The sequence below is a fragment of the Ambystoma mexicanum genome, chromosome 4q, assembly GCF_040938575.1.
Source record: "Ambystoma mexicanum isolate Mex_15411 chromosome 4q, UKY_AmexF1_1, whole genome shotgun sequence".
In the NCBI taxonomy this organism is placed as follows: domain Eukaryota; kingdom Metazoa; phylum Chordata; class Amphibia; order Caudata; family Ambystomatidae; genus Ambystoma; species Ambystoma mexicanum.
Genome location: NC_090928.1, coordinates 578,454,078 through 578,477,090, shown reverse-complemented (window position 1 = coordinate 578,477,090; position 23,013 = coordinate 578,454,078). Strand labels below are relative to the sequence as shown.

The window sequence follows — 23,013 nt, the reverse complement described above, 5'->3', positions numbered from 1 at the left end:
AAAGGCAATGCCACGATGAGGAAGCACAGTACAGATTTATAATTTAATGCAGATAAAGATTAATACACTGCCAGACAAAAATCCCAAAACACGTACAAGACACTAAGTTTTAATGCATCACATTTCATACAGATACTTCTTGATCTGAGCAAATGCAAACATTATAGAATGGCCACACTATTTACCTAGAATCCTAGATGCTCACAAAACGTAGTTTCCTTCATTAATATACAACATCCAACTCCACCCACTCAAATAAGAGGACCACTGAAAGAAGCTCTTCAAAGCAATTGACTGCATTATAAATAGTGGTATGGCCACATGACAGGGCAGTTTAGTATTTCAATTAGCCAACCAATGAATTCTGGGGATTACAATCTTTGTAAAAGTCCACTGATCACGTTGAAGTTACGCAGTCAATACAATTGACAATGGGTGTCAGTCATATGGTGTCATCAGGCCAGGTAAACGGATGTCCATGTCATGATGCTGTGGAAGTATTACACGCAGTTTTCAGACACAGTCCATGCGAATGGTGATGTTCAAAATATTCTGTAGCGATTATAGATCTTTGGTGAACCAAGACTACCTAGTGATGCTAAACTCTCCATAAGACCTTTACCGTCAAGATTACAGAGGGCAGCCCATTGAGGCACACAAAGGAAAAGAATGTAGGCCAGAGGGAGTGGTGCCAGGCTGGTCCTTCCCAGCAGATTTACTGGTGAGGAGTTGCACATTTAGTGTAAATCAGTTTATGTCAAACAAAGTACCAGAACACAGTGTTGCGATTTAATGCAGATAACAGAAGGCAACCATCCATTCATTTGTTCAGAAACCTAAAGTGTAGACTGCTAATATTTATTTTACAACAGGATAAGTGCATGTACAAGAACACACACACAGTAGATTCAGACATTGTTTTTTTCACTTTGTTTTCCCACCTAGGGAGCAGAGCAGCATACACACAAGGTGTTCCATCGTCCTTCCTTCCTCCAGCCTCACAATGCCCATTGATGGTCTTTCTTTCGCCTTGCCCACTTCCACAGTGATGTCATCCACCGGGCTGATAACCAAACTGATGCATTTAAAGAAATCCAGAGAAGCAGGATATGCTTCCAAACACATTCAGGTCAATTTACCTGCATAGACTGGGGTATGGTTCCACACACATCCAGGCCTATTTTACCTGTCTTTTTTAGACATCAAAAAGTCTTCTGCTGCATCTGGAATAAGTTAGGTTCCTAATAATTTGAGAATTGCTTATGCAATTGTTCACTAGACTGAAGCATACGTGGCTGGAGTCTTTTCAGCATATCACTTACTCAGACAAATTTCCCCAATCAGCATATTTTGCTGAAATGTCAATATGGCCCAGTAGATTCAGTTTACCTGCTACCCACGTATGAACTTGTTAGTAGTTTCAGACCTAAATTACTGCATTCTAGCCGACCTGTCAAATTTGGAGATTCTGGTTTAGATTGAAAGTCCACTTCCCTTTCACAAATTAAAAAGTCAGACTACTGAGGCAGAACAACCTGCTTCTCTGGGTAATGTGAAAGCGCCACTCCTACTTGGGACACAAACAGTCACTGGCGAAGGGGTGTCCTGCGAGTTCGTACCGTCATTCTCTGAATTGGGTAGCTTGCAAGGAGTGCCTAAGTGGACCCCAATAAAAAGGCCCTGATAAAAGCAACACATTTTAGGAATCAACTCCCAGGATGGCTACATGAAATTATAGCAGTATCAAAGTGTCAAGTAAAAACTGAATTTGAATGATCGATACAGGCTGGTCATTAAAGCACGGGTCTGTAAATTAGTTTGCATAGGCCAAACCCATCTTGGCAGGTGCACGACCAGAAATCTATGGAACAGTTGCTATACGTTTGAATTTGCTGTGGCAGCAATATTAGGGATGCATAAACACTTTAGGGATGCATAAACACTTTCACATGTGACATTTTACTTCGTGCATATAATGATAATGCACCATCACGATTGCTGACTGTCAAGGTCTGCTTCAAAGCCCAATTACATAATATTAACTGAATATACCGCTCTATGGCTGCAAGCTTGTCTGGTAATGAACCGCATAACCTTGAGTAACTAGGGTAGAACAAAGCACAACGTATTCGTTAAACTGACACTTTGCTTTCAGATGTTTCAATGAATTCTCCAGTATATGCAACCATGTGAACATAAAGCCTACATAAACATACTGAAAAGTGAGCTCGCGGTCTGCCCGGAATTTCCGGGTGGAACTCGGTCAGCTATGGATTAATCTCCCGCAGACCTGTGGCTATTGAATAGAGATTTTCTAACACGACTTAATCGAGAAGGAAGTTCTGTGTTTCTTGTATAGAACATCATGCAAATAGGCACTTGCTGGAGCACAAGATGTCTTCTAGGTAGAAACGCCAAAATGTTTCTTGCAGACTAGTTAGCCATGATGGGAGTGGCTTTAAGGGAGTAATCTCCATTTTCCAGAGGCTTCTAACAGACCTGGTTATACTTGTATGAAAACCGTTGCTGTGCAGCTCTTCTTATCTCTACTTTGTTGAATTACAGAAACAGTAGCAAAGTTGCTGGTTTGATTCTTAGGGATTTTTATGGCTTCATACAAACTGTACAGCTGATTCCGCAAGTGAAAAACAAAGTAGAAGAGGCATAACGCAAGCTTAGGCGCAAAGGAAGTACAGATGGCAACTGTTGTGACTAAACCACACCTGTGTGGTCACGTGTTTGCGTCATCACAGCACGTCTCCCATAAGGGACGGTTGTCATCACGAGGAATGCATAAATAAAAAGGGCAAGCGAGTTTCTGCTCGCTAGTTACTTTCACTCTGAAGCCGACTCTGTGTGTACTTCCCCTGCACTTGCGCGATCTCAATGTCACCTGGACTAGTAGGATTGTTGTCTGTCTTCCCTCTGTTCCCCTCACTTGCCTCGTCGCGCCTTGAAACACTTGTGCATAGGCGCGCTATAAATGCCATATCATACTACTTGTGGTGCTTTAATGAGTAGGGTCTGGCCTCCCTGGAACTCTTAACTTGCGAAGGTGGTCTAAAAGTACCTGCATTTGTCTGGCCTTCCCAGCGCACGGTCTGTCTGACATAAGGCGGAGGCAAAGACTCCTGCAGCCCGCTCCAGGGCAGCCTGTGCTCCCGCCTGGAGGAACCCTCGGCGATGGAGCGCAGGTGATGGATGAGCTGGAAGCACGCAGCCACATAAGTAAGGCATTGCGGGTCACATCCAGCGCGGCGTCCTGGTGGGAAGGCTCGCAGTTGGCAGCAGGCCAAGGCTGCTGATGGGCGGGAGAGAGGTGATACAGCGTGCCACGTTTCCCTGGTAGGGCTGAGAGCAGCCTTTGCTCTGCAGTACATTGAAAGCGTGAGAACAAAAAAATAACAGTCCAACAGCAGAGGGGTGCAGCAGGTCACATCAGTATACAAAAAAAAAAGTTGCAATATGCAACAACCAGATGTGGAAGAGCCACCGGTTTGGAAACCGGTCTATTGCCTCAGACCTGCAGCGAGAGGCATTTGCGACTACACACACAGTTTAATAATAAGATGGAAATACAGACCAAAAGCCTATGTTACAGAGGTGTAGACTGCAATGTTATGCTCCATGTCCGCAAAGGAAGGCATGCACTTTTCACTCAAGTACAATTTTGGATGCAAGCACTAAAGTCAGGAGGGGCAGCACCTGATCAAATTCGCCTCTTCTGCCGTGGCCTGCAGCAGGGTGCTCGTGTGGCATCCTGCAATAAGTGAAAGCCCCAAGACGAGGAGGCAATTTAAATAAAATGTTGCTTCAGAGGGAAACATATTGGATTGAAAAACTGGACTCTATGCAACCCAATGGCATGAATGAGGAATGGGACTTAAGTTGTTTTCTGTGAAAACTGAATCTATGTAGAAAGATTGACGTATGAAGCTAAGTTCACCAGATTTCAAGTTGATTGAACATGCAGTATCAGTATTTTACAAGAACTCTACTGCAAGTAAATCCATGCTAAAATGGCGCCCGAGCAACAGTAAGTCACCTCTTCTAATCCAACAGTGACCATAACAACCGAATGAACTGGCGACGCCTCATTACAGCGAACTGCTTTGCGCACACGGAAAATCACAGAGAGGGAGAGAAGAGAGACCAGACGATCGAACGGGGAGTAGCGGTCAGCCTTCACACGGCGGCACCGCCACATTGACGAGAAACGAACACGGCGTTACCACCACGTTGACGAGAAAGGAACACCACGGGAATCCAACATCAGAGGTGAGCACACGCATTGCATGCGCTCATAAAATGACCTACCAGTAAACCGAAAGAATTAGGGTTTTGACACTGGGACTCAGGGCTATTACAAAGCGACTGATCCCGGTGCAAAACCCGCACCTCAATGTAAGAAAAAAACCAGAGTGAAAACAATCGTTCATTGTTTTCCAAACAGATACAACAAAAAGATCCCGCATTGCACGCTCGAGATAAACAAATCTCCATGAGAGAACCAGCTAATTGAAAGTGTGGAAAGAGTTTGGAAAAACATTTGATCTTCTACATCAGTGAAACTGAAGGTCAGAGTTATCTTTAATTTATAGCCTGAGGAACAGTCATATAATATCGAATAATTTCGAGTAAAAATTGAAACTGATTGGATCCTTTATTTAAATTTTATAAACAGAGTTACCAGAATTTGAGTATTGCCCGCACCTGATGAAGGGCAAGAATTGCCCGAAATGCGTTGTGCACTAAACAACAGCTTAAAGGCAACTTAAGTGAAAGAAATAAGCCTTACATTTGGACTATGTGACTGAATTCATTATTATATTAGATGCAAAAAGAGAAATGCTTATTTAGGTTATTGAAAATGTACCATGTACATAGAAAACTGTTAATGTTGAATGCATTATGAGAAACACAGAAATTCAATCCTTTTCTTTTTTGAAACACGTTTATACTTTGTCTCAGAACATTAAATAATCGAAAACATTACTTTTGAGATTGAATTCATAATTGAAAGGCTAAATCGAAATTTGCATAGTGTTATGCTCAAAAGTGTGCACGGAGATATGGTCACTCATGTGTGGAGTGGCCCTGTTTATTTTGTCCGTTTAGATTAAATTCTGTAGCCCAGAATCAGTCTCTGTAAGCACCTAAACCATATGTAAAAAGTTGACAAAAATTCTTACTAGAAATAGTACATTAACCAAAGGAAGATTTGTCACCTATCAGATGTGCTCCTCTACACCAATATTAACACAGGGTGAAGTGAGGTCCAAGGGGAGCACAATGCACATCTGCGTAGCAACGTCAGCAACGGCTCATCATGCAGCGAGGCTCCAGGTTTGCCAAGTGGTAGGGGCGCTGATGACCTAGGGGCTGGGGTTACAACACCAGTGATACTCAACTTCCAGACACCAAGCGAAGGGGCACAGTACTGCCCGTGGGCACATCGTTTCACAGCCACCTGGTGCCAGAATTCGATATGAAGGAGAACCCAGAGACCACAGGCCTGAGTTAGACGCACTGGCTGGAGATGTTGGATATGTTTTTCGAAAGTAGCTGAAAAAAACAGTAATGCCAAGAAGAAGACACTCTTGCTGTTCTATGCAAGGAGCGAGGTCCATAAGCGGTACAGAGTGCTGCCACCAGGTGATGGGCTGTACCAAGCAGTAGGGAGGGCACTGTCCGACTACTTTGCCCCAATGGTCAATATTGACTACGAACCCATTCCAGCTCCGACAGGCTGCTCAGGGGCCCACAGAGTCCATTAATAGATTCTACACCCGGCTAACCCAAATTGGCAGCAACGTGCACATTTGTTGACAAAGGAGAGTTGCAGGGCCAGCTAATCCAAAAATGTTGGTCCAACAAGTTGCGCACCCAGATACTGAAGGAACCAGGAATTCCTCTGGCGCAAATTCAACCTAGCAAGAGCCCAAGAACTGGCCAAGGTGCGGTCGACACAGATGGAGGTGGCTATGAAAGGGCTGCAAGTGGAGGAGGTGCACGCTGTCAGCACCACAAGCAAGATGGTTGCTCTGGTGATGGGCCAAGGGCAGAGCCACGCAAAAGAAGGGCAACGATTATGCATCTCAGAGACTAAATTCTGTGGAGGAGGGTTATCACATGTAGGGCCGCGTCTGATGGTGGGGTGGTAGGTGCCACAAGGCAGGACGTTATGCCAACTTCTGCAAGACCTCCTAGGCGTCAATTACCGGGACCAGCAAGCCAAAGCCATGGAGAAACAGGCGGGCTGAAATAGCAACCAACATTGCACTCATTGCGGAGGACGCCAACTGGCCGGAGGAGGAAGCAATAGAATGCAGAAACAAGGACGAAGTAGTAGCCCTAGTTGATTATTACTATGATATCAAAGACATGTTCTTTCTGTCAGAGCAGATGCTGAGACCACCAGCAAGTGACCTATGGTCTTCAGAGTGGAAAAGACCGAAGAAGAGGGTAAAGGCGGCCCGTGCCCGCCAGTGCAGAAGTGCGAGTGGCCAGGGCTAGCTGCGCAGATTAACTATGGAGCTGAATCGTGTTGATGTTATAAAAATATAGGTTGACATTGTCAGGTTGTTAGTGAGGGCTAGACAGCCCGCCCACATCGTTGTGTGGGCAGACCGCCGTTGCGGTCTTAGTTCCCGGCACAAGGGAAGTGATGTTGGGCTAGGGAGGGGGCGGGACATAGGGAGGGAAGTTCATGTTGAGGTGAGGAATAAAGAGGTTGCACCGTACCCCGGCTCCCGCGTGACTCTGTTCCTAGCGGTTAGGGGACCCGCGTAAAACCCTACAGACATTTTGTGTTCCTACCCTTGGCATGGGATCAGGGCTGGACTGGCCTACAGGGAACTCTGGAGATTTTCTGGTAGGCCTCTGTACCCTGGGCCTCTTTTGTGGCATTTCCAAATCTTCCCCATAGGAAAAGGGTTAGAATTGTTGAAAATATGTAATATGGGGCCACTTTGAACATTATTTCCAGGGACTCTTGGTTCCCAGTCCACCCCGGCAGGATGTTGTGACTAAAGCACGCCTCATTGCGGTCACGTTTTTGTGTGATCACAGCATGTCTCTCCACAGGGACGGATGTGATCACATTGCGTTAATAAAAAGGGCGACCGCCTTCCCACTCGCTACTTTCATTTTGAAGTCGACTCTGTATGTACTTCTTGTGGTGCGTTAATGAGTAGGTCCCGTCTCCCCAGAGCCCTAAACAGCAATGAGTGGTAGCAGGGAAAGGGAAAAGAGGAACAGCAGAGGCTAAACAGAATTCTCTATGCAATACAAAAAAGGTGCAACTTTAAATGTTGCCTGTAGCAGGAGTCGTTCACTTCCTCATGAACAGGAGTGGAAAGAGGGTAGGAGCTGGTACGAACACCTGTATCCACAGAAACTTTGTTTTAGGAATCGTACTACTCCAAACAAAAACCAAGTGACCTGGGACAGCTTGATGTAAGATCTTCACACATTACCCATTATAGCCAATTTACCAAACAGGGCAAAGCCAGGTTAGAGGAATTAATCATCCCCCTATGTAGAAGTCGGGTTTTAAGATGCTTTTCAGAAAAGGATGCACGGAGTAACAGATTGAAATCGGATATAAGGAGTTTCAGGTGTTTGGCACATAGAACAGTGGGACTGGGGTTGCATTCTAAAAAGATGCACATTTGTTTATGATCTGTTTTGAGGAGGTGTGTCCCAAGGTCACAGCGTAGAGTGGGTTTTATAAGGAGCTGCTGGGGTACTCTTAATGTGGACTAGGAATTATTTGATCCTTTTCATCTACCCAAGAACCCATGCACACTCAAAAACATATTTAAAGCGATAGGTTAGGGAGTCTGTACATTAATTCAGAAAAATTATAAACTGAGTTGCATTAAAGTGCAACAAAAATTAATGACTGGGTCAGAGGGCTGTGAATAGCAAAGTTCAGGGTAAAAATTCCAAGTTGCTTTCCTGGGATTTGTTTTCTCGGGCCTGCCCTCAGTTGTAGCAAGTATATGGCAACAGCTCTTCTTTCCCCGCACCATGTGTTGGCAGCCACTGTTGGTGTTCCGTGCTTTCATGGCCATCGGTTTATCATAAGGTGGGGGGGCAAGTCAGTTGGAAGGACGACTCCGGGAATTCCATCCCGTCCACCACCAGAAAGTTCAATGCACCGAGCTTATGGCTCAGGTAGGCTTTATTTTCTGGTCTGCCGAGTCCTCACTTCATTGGACAGGATCAGGACACAGATTTCATCGCACCATGGAAACGTTACACCCCCTTACCCATCATGAGTTTTTCAGGCACACGTTGGGTGAGGTATGCCAGTGCATATGCTCAGTTTCCACTAACCTTAATTAAGATTAGAAAGTACGGGATTGCACTAGGGTCCAATAAGAAATGTCTTGAAACGAACTTGCAATCATTAACAATCTTTGGAGATTTGGCCCTTCCTTACAACTGGTAGGACATTTCAGGTAAGTCATCAAACGACAAAGCAGAAAAGGATCAACAGAGCAGCAACCCGGACTTTTGGGAAAAAACGAATTCAATAGGAATTGTTATACCAGTGGACCATCTAAGGACTCAACAACGGGTGGCCTCCTCCTCGAGAATCAAGGAACAACAAAAGTGAGTTTTTAAGTGTCACCGCACTTCTTTCTTGGCTTTTCTTTGTCGTCTCAGATCCTCAGCTTCTTGGCCTAGACTGCTGAATAGTATGTTGGGCTTCTGTCAGCCTCGTTACTAGGCTGAGAAAAGGGCAGCAGTCAGGGCTGGGTGACCCCTGGATAAGTGCCAAAGCTTTCACCCGGTGGCTGGCCAGGAGAACCTCTCTATAGTCATGGCCTCTTTTACCTCTACCTTTCCGTCTCAGGCCCTGATATTTGCCCAACACCCCAGTTCAGTCTACCTCCTTAATGAGCCACGATAGTCTTGCGAATAAGAAGGGGATATCCTCTATATCTCGGATACCTTCTTTTTCACTGGTAATCTCCTTCACCCCCTCCTGTGGCTTGATAGTGTTCATACCTAAATTCTTTGTCAATCATCATTTAAGGCGTGTAGAAGGCATGCACACCTTATCAACTCTTGCCACCTCTTCTGTGCTATTTCTCCCCTCCTATTACTCTCCACCTAGGTTTTCTTCAGCCCCTTCCCGAGAGTCTTCCTCCTCCTACGATTAGAACATAAGATCCAGGGGAACTCAAAGGACCTTGTGCAATCTGAGAATTAGAGGTGTCGCCAGGATTTTCTGGTAGGTGCTTGGTGGGGTGGGGGGTTCGGGGGGATTGCGGTGGATATCAATAAGCTGGAGTTGGCCAGAGAGGAGGCAGGGTGCAGTTCAAGGAGGAGTGTTAAAAACTCCCAACTATGAACACAGAAAGAGTGAAGTTATCTCAAATCAGAGAAGTGGGTAGGAAACCTTTCTGGCTACAACACACGAAACGAAGAAAGAATAGACTGCATGCCACATTTGTGGGACTTCATTCTGACAAAGAAGTGGACACAATGTATCGTTCCTGCTATTCTAGAAAACTTACCACAAACACTGACAAGTAGAAACAAGCATTGGCAAAGGCAATAATTTGGGTTTTTGTGCAGGCATAGGCTGGCCATTTTATAGGCACTGCCATAATGTTGCTATCTGCCCATAATATGGAAATAGCTGAAATGGTGGTATTACCTGGGCATATTATGAAAGTGCATTGAATATGTCCATCAAATCCATATAAAAGAGCCAAAATTGTAGGCTTTGTAAATTAATGTTTTTAAAAGGAATTCAGTGCAAAGAGCAGATGGAAGGACATGCCGCTTTTAAGTCAAATGGCTAACACACTTGGTTAAGACATTTTAATCAAACCAGGAGCTAGTTTACTGCTGCGATTAGGCCATTACATTTCCAAAAAAAAATTACCATCTCTTTAAAAGAGCAGAGCTAGACCAAAGATATCATGGCGTGGGCAGGGGTATTTTTGGTGGCTAAGAGCGTTTTGGATGATGAGAAACAGAGTGCGGGAATGGCCAAAGGGACTACCCTGGTCAGGGACTGCCAATGGGCAGTTATTAAGCAAAAACCCACCCACAGGGTGTGGTCCCCCGTCTCCAGATGCCATCTCTCTCCTGTCTTAATTCCCTATGCCAATTATTTCAGCTCATAGGCAGAACTTACGGCACCACCAAAACCAAAAACTAGAAATATAAATAGTATAGTCTCAGTGATACACTTTGGTGACGGTTCTTACAAATACACATAGGAGAAGTGACTTGCAAGGCAAGGTGAAGAATAGAACTCTGAAAGCAGAGTGTGTGATATATAATAAACACCAAATCAGAATCATGGTACTGTGAAGAGTCATGAAGAAAGCACAGGCGATTCATGGGTTCAGCCACAGACTTTTATTAAACACTAAATGGGTTTGGAAAATGCCTCTCTGTCCCTGCTCTAAGAGGTATTTCCCTACCTAAGACAAATGAATGGGTCTTTCTTTTGTCAAGGTGCCTAAAACAAATGGTCATGTGTTCAAAGTGCTAATATGACCCTCCCATTCTATAAAACAACTAAAAAGGTGAAAATGAACATTTATTTGCCCTTGGAAAGTATACAAATGTTCCACAAAAAAGAACTCTTAAAGCCAACACAAGGTCCAGGAAAATTAAGTTCACCAATGAAGAGGGTAGTTCCCTTCCACTAGATTTCTCTTCACTCTGCTTTATACTGGTTCCTTAAGTTTCATTTGATCAAAATAAACATAATATGCAAAGTAGCTTAGCTAACTGTGTACTCTCCTGCGAGGTTTCTTCTCACTCCTTAGTACCTCAATTACACTCGAGACTATTTTCCTGATAAATCATCATGGGGATTTGCTCGTGCAGCATATTGCTCATTTCAGTTCTTACCTGGTGTACTCCCCTGGTGGGATTCTCATAAATATTTACTTTCATCATACACAAACTCTTATGACTTGCAATGCCTGGTATACTCTCCTGCCAGGGCTTTCCTTTACATGCAAACACTTGTCCTTTTATATAAAACATTTTTAACTCGAAATGCCTGGTATACTCACATCAGGACTTTCTTATATTCATCTTGGGCACAGTCACACATATGACAATCTCTTATGTTCATTCTGGTCTGTTTCTTTAAGAAATATGCCAACTTTTGTTCCATCTCATTTTCTTCATTCATCGTCATTTACTTTCAGTTCCATTGCCGAAAGGCCCCGGTGTTCCTTGCTCCCTCACGTGGACTCCAGTCTGTTGTAGCGGGTATTGCATTCCCTGCAGTGAACAAACAGCAGCTCACTGGCCTCCCGCTTTCCTCCTTCAGGTTTGCTGCCTCTGCCTTGTGGTACTCTTCTCTTGTGGCTCTCTCTTTCCTTCTCCGTGGCTCCCCTGGGCTGTGGCGGTGCAGAGGTGACTTTTCTGTACTGCTGTGTGTTGGTCGTCCTTTCTCCTCTGGCGATCTCGTGGCATACCGACCTCCACAATCGGCCTTCTTTGGTTTCTCCCGTGAGCTGGTTGGCTCCACAGACCTTGTACTCAACCAGCAGTCCCTTTGTCACTACCAAGAGGACTCAACCTCTCCAGCCAGATCTCCTGTGTCAGACAATTTCCCAGTTTAAAAGATCCACTAGCTGATTTGGGCTTGTAACAACTAGAGCACTGCTTGCATTCTCAGTAATTACTGATCGTCATTACTTGTCTCAGCTTCCTTGTGGCAGTATTGCTTTCATTGGAAAAAGGGAAGGCAGTTTGCAACAACTTGTAGGCAGAGTCTAAAGAAGTATTGTCAGTAGTTTTGCATGACAAGCTTGATGATTTGTATGGTGAGTTTGAAGAAACATGTTTAGGAATTTTAGGAGACAATTTTGAGGATTTGTATGTAGAGTTTGAAGAAGTATTCTGAACAGTTCAAAATGACCACTTAGGTTTCAGATCACTCGGAGGGAAGGGATACTGTGCTAACGGAGGAGTGAACTCCACTACTCCCAGTCTCTGCCTCTTCTCAGTGGTCCGCATATCCTCTTGTGGGAATTTGGAGCTTAGATACACCAACTCTACATCATAGAGGAGGAGGAGTAAGGGAAGCGGCATGCCATCAAGGCCTTGGGGGGAGGTGGGTGGAAGACTCTTAAGCAAAACAGAAGGTATGTGATTTCTTCCACTGATGTCATCGGTCTCCCTGAGAATCACCTCACCCCTGGTGGTCCTCCCTCATATAGACACCCCTAGGGTCAGGATCAAGTAGCGGCTGCTGTCACCTGGCCACAAAGGGGGAGTCTGTCCAAGGGAAAGGAGAGAGGGCATCACAGTACCCTCTGAAGCCCCATCAATATCCTGATTGCACTAACTATTGCAGCTCAGTCACTAAAATTAAAAAAGGCACTGATTAAAGAATAAAAATAACACATTGCAATGATCTCAGGGAAGATATTTTACAAGGAATCTTTCCAATTCTCTGATTCATTTACATAACAAATGGGGGCCACAGAACCCCTGTTGCAAAGTAGCAATAAGAGTGGATTGTCAGGAAACACATTCTGCAATTCATCAGTGAATTCAAGTTTATTTTATACCTTGCGGTAGCTCTGTGGCCCTTGTATTAGTTTTTAAAACCAAGAAGTGAGTGGGAAAGGTCAACCATAAAATGTTTTCCCACACAAGACAAATAGAAGGCTAATTCCTGGTGCTAATTAAGACATTTATACATGGTGCTTCTGTTTTCAAAGGTTTAACTTGTAATTATTTCAATATATTTGAAAAAACACATGGAAGTGTCTGTTAAAGCTTACACATAAAGGGGGTTAAATCTTATGTCCTAAGCTTACTGTGATCCACCTCAAGGAACTCACAGAATGCAATCAGCCCAAATAAGCCACGGTCAGCCACAAGGGGTCCTGTGACATGGAGGACTGCACTAGTGCTCCAATCAATTGCAGAGTGACCATTAGCTACAGTACAACAGATATAAGTGGAAAGATCAAAATAAAAGCAGCATATCCCAAAATACCTGTCCGATGGTGGTCAGTGACAGAATAATCACTTTTATTCTGAGGCTGGTGGGAAGAATGAGCATCAGCTGGAGCATTTACTGTGTGCTCGAAGATATGGGGGATTTCAAAGGGTGTCCTAAGGGTCTCATTGCCCTTTATTTCAACAGGTTTTACCTGTTCCTGGCCAATCTTGTGAACAGGTGGTATAAGCAAATAACGAGCACAAACTGCTCTGGTTTGTTTGGGAAGGGCTGCATTGAAGCTACACACGAGTGCTGTATGAGCTTGTAATACATGAAAGGGGGCTCTCTAAACTACATAACAGACTATAAAGCATTACTAAAATAGAAAAAGGATGGCTCAAGGGGTGGATTGAGTGGAGCTTGTTTAGGAGGAGCTAGCGCCTTCCTGCACCCCCAATCGCTTTGCAATTAGGCAAGACTTCTAAGCACTATAGCACTGAGAAAGCTTTTTTCATGCAAATATAATCACATACAGACATGGGTGGCCACTTAATGAAAATAGTATTTACATTTAAGGTGCAAATAACCATTAGTTTAAAACACTTGCAAATTTTATTTTGTGTACTTTTAAAATCTCAAAGCAGGCTCTCTGCCAGAAAGCAATGTGGCCTGCGCTAAAAATGGATTGCAGAGCTCATGCAGTGTTGCGTCACTGAGGCGAAGGCTGGAAGAGAGCACTAGGTAACTCTGCAGCTGTGTCCAATGCAACATTATGTGAAAATTAGGTTTTAAGTGGAATTACTGGACCAAAAAAAATATAAAAATATTGAGTGAAGTGTTGAGAGTATGACGGTATGGTGTGTTTATATATAACTGTTCATAAAATAGAAAATGATGCTAAACAAGAGCTACAATGTATTTTTGCATAGGCTAGCATTATGTTAAGTAGCCTGTCCCAGACAGAACCCCGGACATGCAAGAAGGGTGACTCCAGCATCCCTTTTACAGGAGAACAGTTTTGGATGAGATATGCCGTTATCCAGTGACAAAGTTGAAGAGTATATAAAGGCGCTTGCTTGCCATCAGTCTGCAGAAGACAGTCACGGAAGACAGAAAGCTGCTTTGGGGAGCAGAGACCTCTGCCCCCCATCCTCATCTTTGTACAGATTAAAGTGTGTTTTCCTTGCAAGATAGACTCTTGGCCTTAATTTCCTAGAGGGGTGCATTTACTCTGGTGTGAGCATGATTAGGGGTACCTGTATTTAAGGGGGTACCCCTGTAAATTGGGCTACCTTTCAGTGGTGATGACCCGATGTGATACTTAGTTTCTTACCCCTGTACTTTGCGAAGCCCTAGACCAGTCAGCCACGCCCAACTATAGTGACCAGTCCCATTGAAAAAGAACACGTTTCCTGAGTGGTTTTAGTAGAAGCCATTTTAAAAATAAATCCTCTCCTCTCACTGAAGCAGGGAATGGCTCCAGACAGATAGGCCAGCATGGGACTTCGTAATGGAGGAAAACTCAAGTGAAGCACACCCATGTGAGTATACTCTTGCAAGCGATATCAAAATGGGAACATTTATGTGATGTGAATGAAACTATGGTGATGTGAATGATGCAGAAGGTCAATGGATTAGATGGAATAGGACTTTTGGTGATGTATTATGGAATAGGACTTTTGGTAATGAGGAATAGAGTGGATAGGTTAGATTGGATAGGATTTCAGGTGATGTGTTAAAGAGTAGATTGGAAAAGAGGTAGGTTATGTATTGAAATTGTCACTTTTTGTTTTTCTACTTTTTATAATGTAAGAAGGGAATCTCAGTCTTAATAGGTTGAGAAGGTAGTACCACACATTCTTCTATGACGATAGAAGCAATGGGATCCTCAGCACATTAAAACATGCTGGGAAGGTGGTATTATAAAAAGTAGTGGCTCGGTAAGGAATGGGCCTGGGTTTTAGTCAATTATTTTTTATATTTTCTCTTGCTGTCTTTTGTGGTAGAAAAGGAAGGAAGATGGATGAGTCACTGTGTGTGTGTATGTGTGTATGTGTGAAATCAAAGTGGAAAAAGTATGAAATCAAAGTGGGTTAATCTGTATTTTTGTTTAAAAAGCTAAAGCATGCATAGCAATAGGGTTTAAGTGAAGCATTAGGGATGCGTGCAACATTATGGAGGAAGAAACTCCAATAAAAACACATTCATACGGTTCTGCCACTGTATTGTGACAGAATAAATAAACAATGGATAGCAGAAACAAAGGAAAGGGGACGTCCAGCTCCTGGCCAGAGCAGGGCTACCATAACAAACATGCTAGAAAAAATGTCCATATTTGTAGCAGCATAATATGAAGGGAACAAGTCTCAAAAAAGAAGAGATTCTAGATCTCTGGGAATTATTCAAGGATATGAAAGATCAGGAAGGTGTAAAAGAGATCCAACGTAAGGGGAGGTTCCCAGTCAATTGGTCGAAAAAATTTGGTCGACAGGACAATTGGTCGACACCATTTGGTCGAATGCCAAATGGTCGAATTTTTTTTTTTTTTTTTTTACACTTTTTTTTTTATTTTTTTTGGGGGGGTCCCCCCCCAACCCCCTTTTTTTTCTATTTTTATTTTTTCGACACACGAAAACCCACAAAACACATATATATATATAAAAAAAAAATTCGACCATTTGGCATTCGACCAAATGGTGTCGACCAAATGTCCTGTCGACCAGTTTGCTGTCGACCAATTGACTGGACACCGTAAGGGGATATACCCCGTAACGCCTAAACCTGCAGTAGGGTATACAAACCCAGTCTATAAGACTCCAGTGGTAGAGAGAGTGTCAACAGGATTAGCAACTGGAGGTGGGGGGGGATCAAGAGCTTTTTGCCCCTCTATATAACCCATCCACAAGCGCTAATATGCCCGTACCATTGGTGTACCCAGAGGTAGACATATACATTGGTGTCACAAGTAGACAGACGAGTGAAGAGCATTACGGGAAAGGTTGGTCAGGTTACAAGAACCTGAAGTAGTATCGCCAAAAAGAAGGGCACCGGTGCAGAAAATAGGGGATTGGAAGTCAGGAGATTTTTTGGTTAAATTTAACCGTGGAGCAATAAAATGTTTGTGTTGAAAAAGATGATGGGGAGAGGGTATGGACGGTCCTGGTACAAGAAGTAGAACAAGCAAGGGAAAATGGGTGAGGGGGGGGGCAGATCAAGGTGGCAGAAATAATGAAGAGGCAGGGCAAGAAGGAGATCAAGGAGAGGAGGCAGTGAGAAACCCGTCCCTGCCACAAGAGGCAGTGATGAGGGACAGACCAAGAAATAGACCAGATTTAATCATGGTAGTTCAAGATCAGAAGAATACTAAAGGGGTAGAAAACAAAATAGATATGCAGATGCCTCTTATACATAAAGGAGTAGGGATAACGCAGTATGTGCATTGGCCTCAAATGGACAAAAATAATTTGATTAAAGCTCTCCCCCAACCTACAAGCCAGAACTAGTAAATGGATCTATGAATTTGAAAAACAAACAGCAGGGGTAGCCTTAGCACTAGGAGATTTTAAGAGTCTACTGGTCGCCATAGTTGGGGACCAGGCTGGGGACATATGGGAAAGGGTGGGGTACTCTGGGATAAGTCGTGCAGATAATGAACATGATGAAGCAGCCTTTGATGAGTAAAGGGTATGGGCTGCCCTACGAAGGATGTACCCAGAAACCCCTGACTTTTACACTCTTTAATGCAGTGCACAATGGGTGATGATGAAGACCCAGTTAGGTATATTCATAACTTACAGGAAATGTGGAGAGTTGAGACAGTACCATTTTTCTATTTTATTGTAAAGAGGGGATTACCTAAAGAGGTCCAGAAGGTGCTGGATAAAGTTGTGGGAATTGAAGTCAAAGAGTGGGCAGAGAAACAAAGTATAATAGTCCACAACTGTAAGAGAATCAATGAGCGGGACAAGGAGACAGTCTAGAACTGTCAAACTAATGAGGCAAAACTAGTGGAAAAGAAAGTAGGGTTGTCATCCAGGCACCAGTGACTTCACAGGCTCAGGGGGAAAGGACTGGAGACACTTAACAAATTGGGAATGCCATAATTGCGGCACTATGGGGTGAAGGAGGACAGAGACAATGGGGTGGGAGGGACAGTACCCCAAAAACACAGTGGCAGTATGAAGGAGCACCAAGGGGAAAAGGAGGATTTCAAGGAACAAGAGCAGTAGGCTTTGGGGGATGGTGGTAGGGCCACGGGGAGGAGGATTGCAAGCATCACAGTGCTGGTATTGCAGGAAATTAGGCCATTTCGCAAGGGAGTGCAGGAACAGACCTGTGATGAGATTCAATGATGGGCCAACATCCCAGGATAGGGATTCCAAGGGCCTCAAGGAAGAAGACGACAGCAATTTGGCGAGGGGGTCAAAATCAGTTCCCCTATGGGGATGACAGGTAAGGGCAACATGGCCAACAAATACATCAGGGTGAAAGAACAGAGTTTAACAGGATGGCAGGGGGAACAGGCGCCCCCATTCCAAGGAGTTGCAATGATGGGACAGCCCTTTTTCCTACCCCGGGACAAATACATATTCTGATTAGGACAGCCCACAGAGAGCACTCGCATGTCCAATCCTATTGATAACCGCACACCCTGAAGAGGAGCCCTTGGGAAAATGGGACACAGGCAATTTATATTTATGGTAGATTCAGGTGCAACTAAATCATGCATCATGGAGGGAAACTTTCCATTATCAGATGACACTCTTTACACGCAGGGACTCTCTGGGGCTATTTCTACAGTTCCATACACTGAGGAGCTGGATATAGAAGTGGGAGGGGAGGTAGTACAAGCCCCCTTGTCATATTCAGAGAGTTCCCCAGTGAACTTGTTGGGTAGGGATATGCTCAGTACACTAAACGTAACAATATCATTCACACATCAAGGGGTTGTGTGTTCCACTCTAGGGATGTGAGTAACTCAAGCAATGGTAATAATCAATGCAATAGCAAGGGAGTCAGTAGTCCATAGAGTTCCTGTGGATGGTATTAAGTTATTAGTAAATGCAGTGCCTCCAATTCTGACAAAATGTTGGCAAGTGCCTACAGATTTTATTTTCCAACCCATGGTGCCACCTGAGATGGTGTCAGGGACAAAAATGTCATTAGATTTACAAGGACTAGTAGTGTCAGACAAGAGAGTAGTCCTGATTAGAACATACCAGGATGGGTGCGAGTGGCACATGGTGCTACATGTAGATCCAACCGTGTAATTAAAGAAAATGACTGATGAGTTATTTGAGGACAGTAAGCAAAATGGGGAGATTATTTTGGGAATCTGCATCCCCTTTGATATCATGGTGCAGTATAGGGAGGTACAGTGCCCCCTGATGGCAGTGGTGACCCAGTCATTTTTATTTTCTGAAAAGGACATGCGAAATGGGCCAGCACAATTATGGACTGTTAATCCACATGATGTTGGGTTACTTAGAGATGTGACCCCAGCACAGATTACATTGAAGTCAGGTGCTTAGCACAATCATCCAGTATGACGATGATATGCTAGTATGTAGTGAAAATGAACAACAGTGCAGGAGGGATTCTCTTGCATTATTGCAATTGCTGGCTCGCAAAGGGTACACAGCAGATAAAAAGAAGCTACAATACTGCAAACAGGAGGTACTATTCTTAGGACAACTCATTTTTGTAATGGGGAAAAAAATATGATCAGATAGGGCAACAGCAGTACACCCCCTAAGCCCAGTACTGTGAAGGAAATGTAGCAGTTTCGGCTTATGCAATTATCTTAGGGCATGGATCTTAGACTACGCAGTTTACACAAAACCATTGTTACAAAGTCTCAGGGAATGACAGAGGTCTTAAAAGTACATTTGAAAGGACTAGACAATTTTGAGGACCTAAGCTATTTGCACTGCCTCCTTTTTAGAAACTACAGATTATAGACAGGAGTTTTATTCATTTTCCCACTCTGACGAATGGCTCATGCATTGACAGAAGGATACATATTGTATGTTGATGGGTCATAAATAATTGACCTGGGGACGGGACATAGGCACACAGGGCGGTAGTGGGGCATGGTAAAGGGGGGGGGAGAAATCGTGACAACCCTGGTAGAAAGCATGACCATAGTTCCATACACAGCATTGCCCATATTACAACTGGACCATTAGTATCTGGGGAACTGATCAGCCCCAGGTTTTTAGGTCCATACGAGGTGGTGTTCTGTACTCCTCTCGCTGTCCGTATGAAGGAGTTAGATATTGGGTGCATCTCTCGGGTGTCCCCAGAGCACTTGAGACAAGGCAAAGTAAGGGCATAGCCAAAGAAGAGCTATTTTTGAGGATCCATGCCAGGGTGGTGTGCAGTGGCACATGCCAGATTTCTTTTTCTTTTTTTCTAAATCTTTTTCCAATTTTGTTTTGATTTTTCAATTTTTTGAAGGTCCAGAACACAGTCGGCCCTGGTAGTAAAAGGTTCTCCCTCTTTCCCTTTCCCTCTCTTTCTCTCCGAGTCTCTTTCTCTCCCCCTCTCCCTTGCTATCTCCCTTTCTCTTTCTCTTTCTTGATAACCTTTTTTCTCCTCTCCAGGAATAAGCAAAGATGGCAGACCGACCTCTCTGTTATGTAGCGATAAAGTTAAAATACATTAAATTTGAAAGTATGCATTGACTCTTTTTAGTACTATGTTTTGTATGACACTGGTTGTGGCTGTTGGAGTGGATGAAGGGATGTCTGTTATATGGGGTTGCCATATAAAGGGGGAGGGGGGTGGGCAGTTGGAAAAAATGCTAATATGTCTATAAAAATAAAATACAAAATGGCTTACTTTTTGCCGGCCACCCCTGCAAGTTTTCTAAGACGAATGAAATGGGAAGTATGAATTACATAATGGCAAGGGGTTTGGCTTTGACACTATTTCTGACATCCAGCATTTAGAAACATTGAATAGCTGATATTCTGATATGCGCATTGCAGGAAGGAATAGATCAATGAAAGCTGTTACATGTGTGCTCTTATCCCGGACACATCAGGGGCGTTTAAGGTTTTAGTTCCACATCTCGTCCCAATTACATAGGCACCATGCCCAGTACATCTTGCACTATAGGGGATAAAGGGCAGATTCCAGACATACAGCGTGCAGTTGAGGAGCATTGATCTATGCCCAGAGTTATGCAATGGCAACACAAAATACAGCCAGTGTCTACAAGGACCATATTTTTCCTTGGGAGGTTACTCAAATGACGACAAATGGCAGGGCACCACAGTGATGTGCCTGGCAGATGGGCTGAGAGAGAACACTGGAGAAGCAATATCCCAAATAGAGACTGTATGCGCAAATATGGTCCCAACACATCACAGCGCTGACATGGATTGCAACTATGAAGAAGCCAATGCGAATAGATGGAGACAAATACTTTGCCCTTTGTTTTAGCAATGAAGGAAACACACAGTGCAACCACACTCTTGTGATCCCTGGTATGACGAAAGGTACGGCAGCGGTGATGGATTACTACTGGGTTTGCGGCCGACAAGCCTACCTGCACCTCCTGCCATCTTGGAGCAAGTGTTCACTGGCCACCCTGCTACTAGTAATCCTGGAAGAACACCTGAAGGGAGAAGAAATGCCTGTCGAGGTGCCAACAGCCACTCTAGCACCTAAAGACGCAGAAAGAAGCTTGCAGATCACACAAGAATTTGGTATACTGCCATAAAAAGGATGATTTCAATGGCGGGGAAGAAAGAAGCGATCAAACGGTCGCAAAAAGACACTTAAACACTGCTCTTTTTAGATCAGCAGAGATTTTTTCATCATTTTTGGCTTCCTGGGGTACAAGCAGCTGCTGCACTTTTATACCCCCGGAAAATGGTGCGTATTGGTCACTATCAGAGGCCGTGCACAATCTAGGTGTTCAAATGAAGAAAGAAGGTGGAATTCAGAACACGGAGTGGCTATCGCTTGCCTTTGATTGGGTTCCATCATCAAAACTACTGGTGCCTGTGATTGTGTTCTTCTTGGTTCTCTTCTGCATGTGCCAATTGGGTCTCCGATGATGTATTCATATAGTCCCTAATAGTGCAAAGATGATAGTATCAATTGGGAGGGGATCTAAAACACCTTGCCATACAATAAACAGTAAAATTCAAACTAATATTTCTGGGGTTATAGATATGTCGGGTGGGGATGAGTCTGTTACTGTAGAAGTAACGAAAGGGGGGAATGTTGGATAGGAGCTAGCGCCTTTCTGCACCTTAAGCACTTTACAATTAGGCAAGACTTCTAACCACTATAGCACTAAAAGCTTTTTTCATGCAAATGCGATCACACACAGACATGGGTGGCCACTAAATGAAAAAAATATTTAAATATAAAAAGGTGCAAATAAACATTAGCTGAAAACACTTAAAAACGTTATTCTGTGTAGTTTCCCAATCTCAAAGCAGACTCTTTGCCAAAAAGGAATGTGGCCTGCTCTAAAAATGGATCGCAGAGCTCATGCCGTATTGCGTCACTGAGGCGAAGGCTGGCAGAGTGCACAAGGTAACTCAGCAGCTGTGTCCTGTCCATCAAAAGCCCATTCAGACTAAGAATAGGGGAGCATACATGCTCATGCACACAATGCAACATTATGTGAAAATGAGGTTTTAAGTGGAATTACTGGACCAGATAAAATAAGAATGTTGAGTGAAGTGTTGAGAGTATGGCGTGAAGGTGTGTTTATATATAAACGGTTTATAAAATAGAAAATGATGCTAAAGAATAGCTACAATGTATTTTTGCATAGGCTAGCATTATGTTAAGTAGCATGTCCCGAACTGGACCCCGGTCACGCAAGAAGGTTGACTGCAGCATCCCTTAAGGAAGAAGAACAGTTTTGGATGATCTATGCCAGTATCCAGTGACCAAGTTGAAGAGTATATAAAGGCGCCTTCTTGCCATCAGTCTGCAGGAGCCAGCCATGGAAGACAATGCTGGTTGGGGAGGGGGGCAGAGTCCTCTGCCCCCCATCCTCATCTTTGCAAAGATTAAAGTTTGTTACCCTTGCAAGATAGACTCTTGGCCTTAATTCCATAGAGGGATGCATTTACTCTGGTGTGAGCGTGATTAGGGGTACCTGTACCCCTGTAAATTGGCCTACCTTTCAAGCTTCAGGAAGCCCTATATTGTGCTATTCCAAACATTTTTGGTACTGCCCGCTTGCAAAAGGTAAATCATAATGTTGAAGAATATAGTTGGGAAATGTATATGGCCAAACTGTAGGAGGCTTAAATGATAACAAAACTGATTTCTTTAAAAGAAAAACCTTTATGTTACCTAGTTCACCTTTTGTTATATCCATCATGCTTCACATTTTCACTAACTATAGTAAATGGAAAGCCCAGAGACCCAACAGGGAGCCCATTTGGTGATTTACACATAATCTGGGTTGCAGGAGACTCCCATTGATTTGTGTATTTTGAATTAGGTAGTCAGCCCCTTGGATATCCAGGCGTTGTGGTGTAGCTCCAAATGGAGCATTGGGTATAAGAAATTACGCACAGACTCGGCCAGTTCTCATTGGCTTAATGCAGTACTTGATGCAGCAAATACATACATTTTTGTAAATTATTGCTGAAATATTGGTAAAACTGGATGGATCCCTTTTTGAAGCTGTAGGGGAGTCCATAATCAGGGTTTTACCCTTATATTTATCTTTTACAGCCAGCCAGATATATCTGCCTCAAATCTTTTTCCGTGGCTTCACATTGGAAGCCTGGAGAAGGATCTCAGCTTTCTCAAATTCAACTTCAGGTTCTGTGGACAGAGGTTTGACTCCTATACACATGATACAGGCTTAAGAATTTCTCACTGGCATTTTGTACTTGAAAAACTGGGATTCCTGTTAGATAGAAGTGGATGTTTTTTGCATCATGAATACCACATCCAGAACCTCCTATCACAGATACTATAGCCAAGGTTGTCTCAGATGATGTAATGGTTATTTCCCTTATGGAACCAAGCTTTTCCTTCTTCAAGTGAAAGGCTGGGATTAATGCCTTTTTAAACCA

General features: G+C 43.7%; 1 protein-coding gene across 1 annotated transcript in view; it reads right to left on the bottom strand.

The window, feature by feature from the left end:
* The window catches only part of LOC138467267 (protein phosphatase 1 regulatory subunit 14C-like), a 677,926-nt gene that overhangs the window by 87,346 nt on the left and 567,567 nt on the right, over positions 1-23,013 (bottom strand). The gene's annotated exons all lie outside the window — the stretch shown is intronic.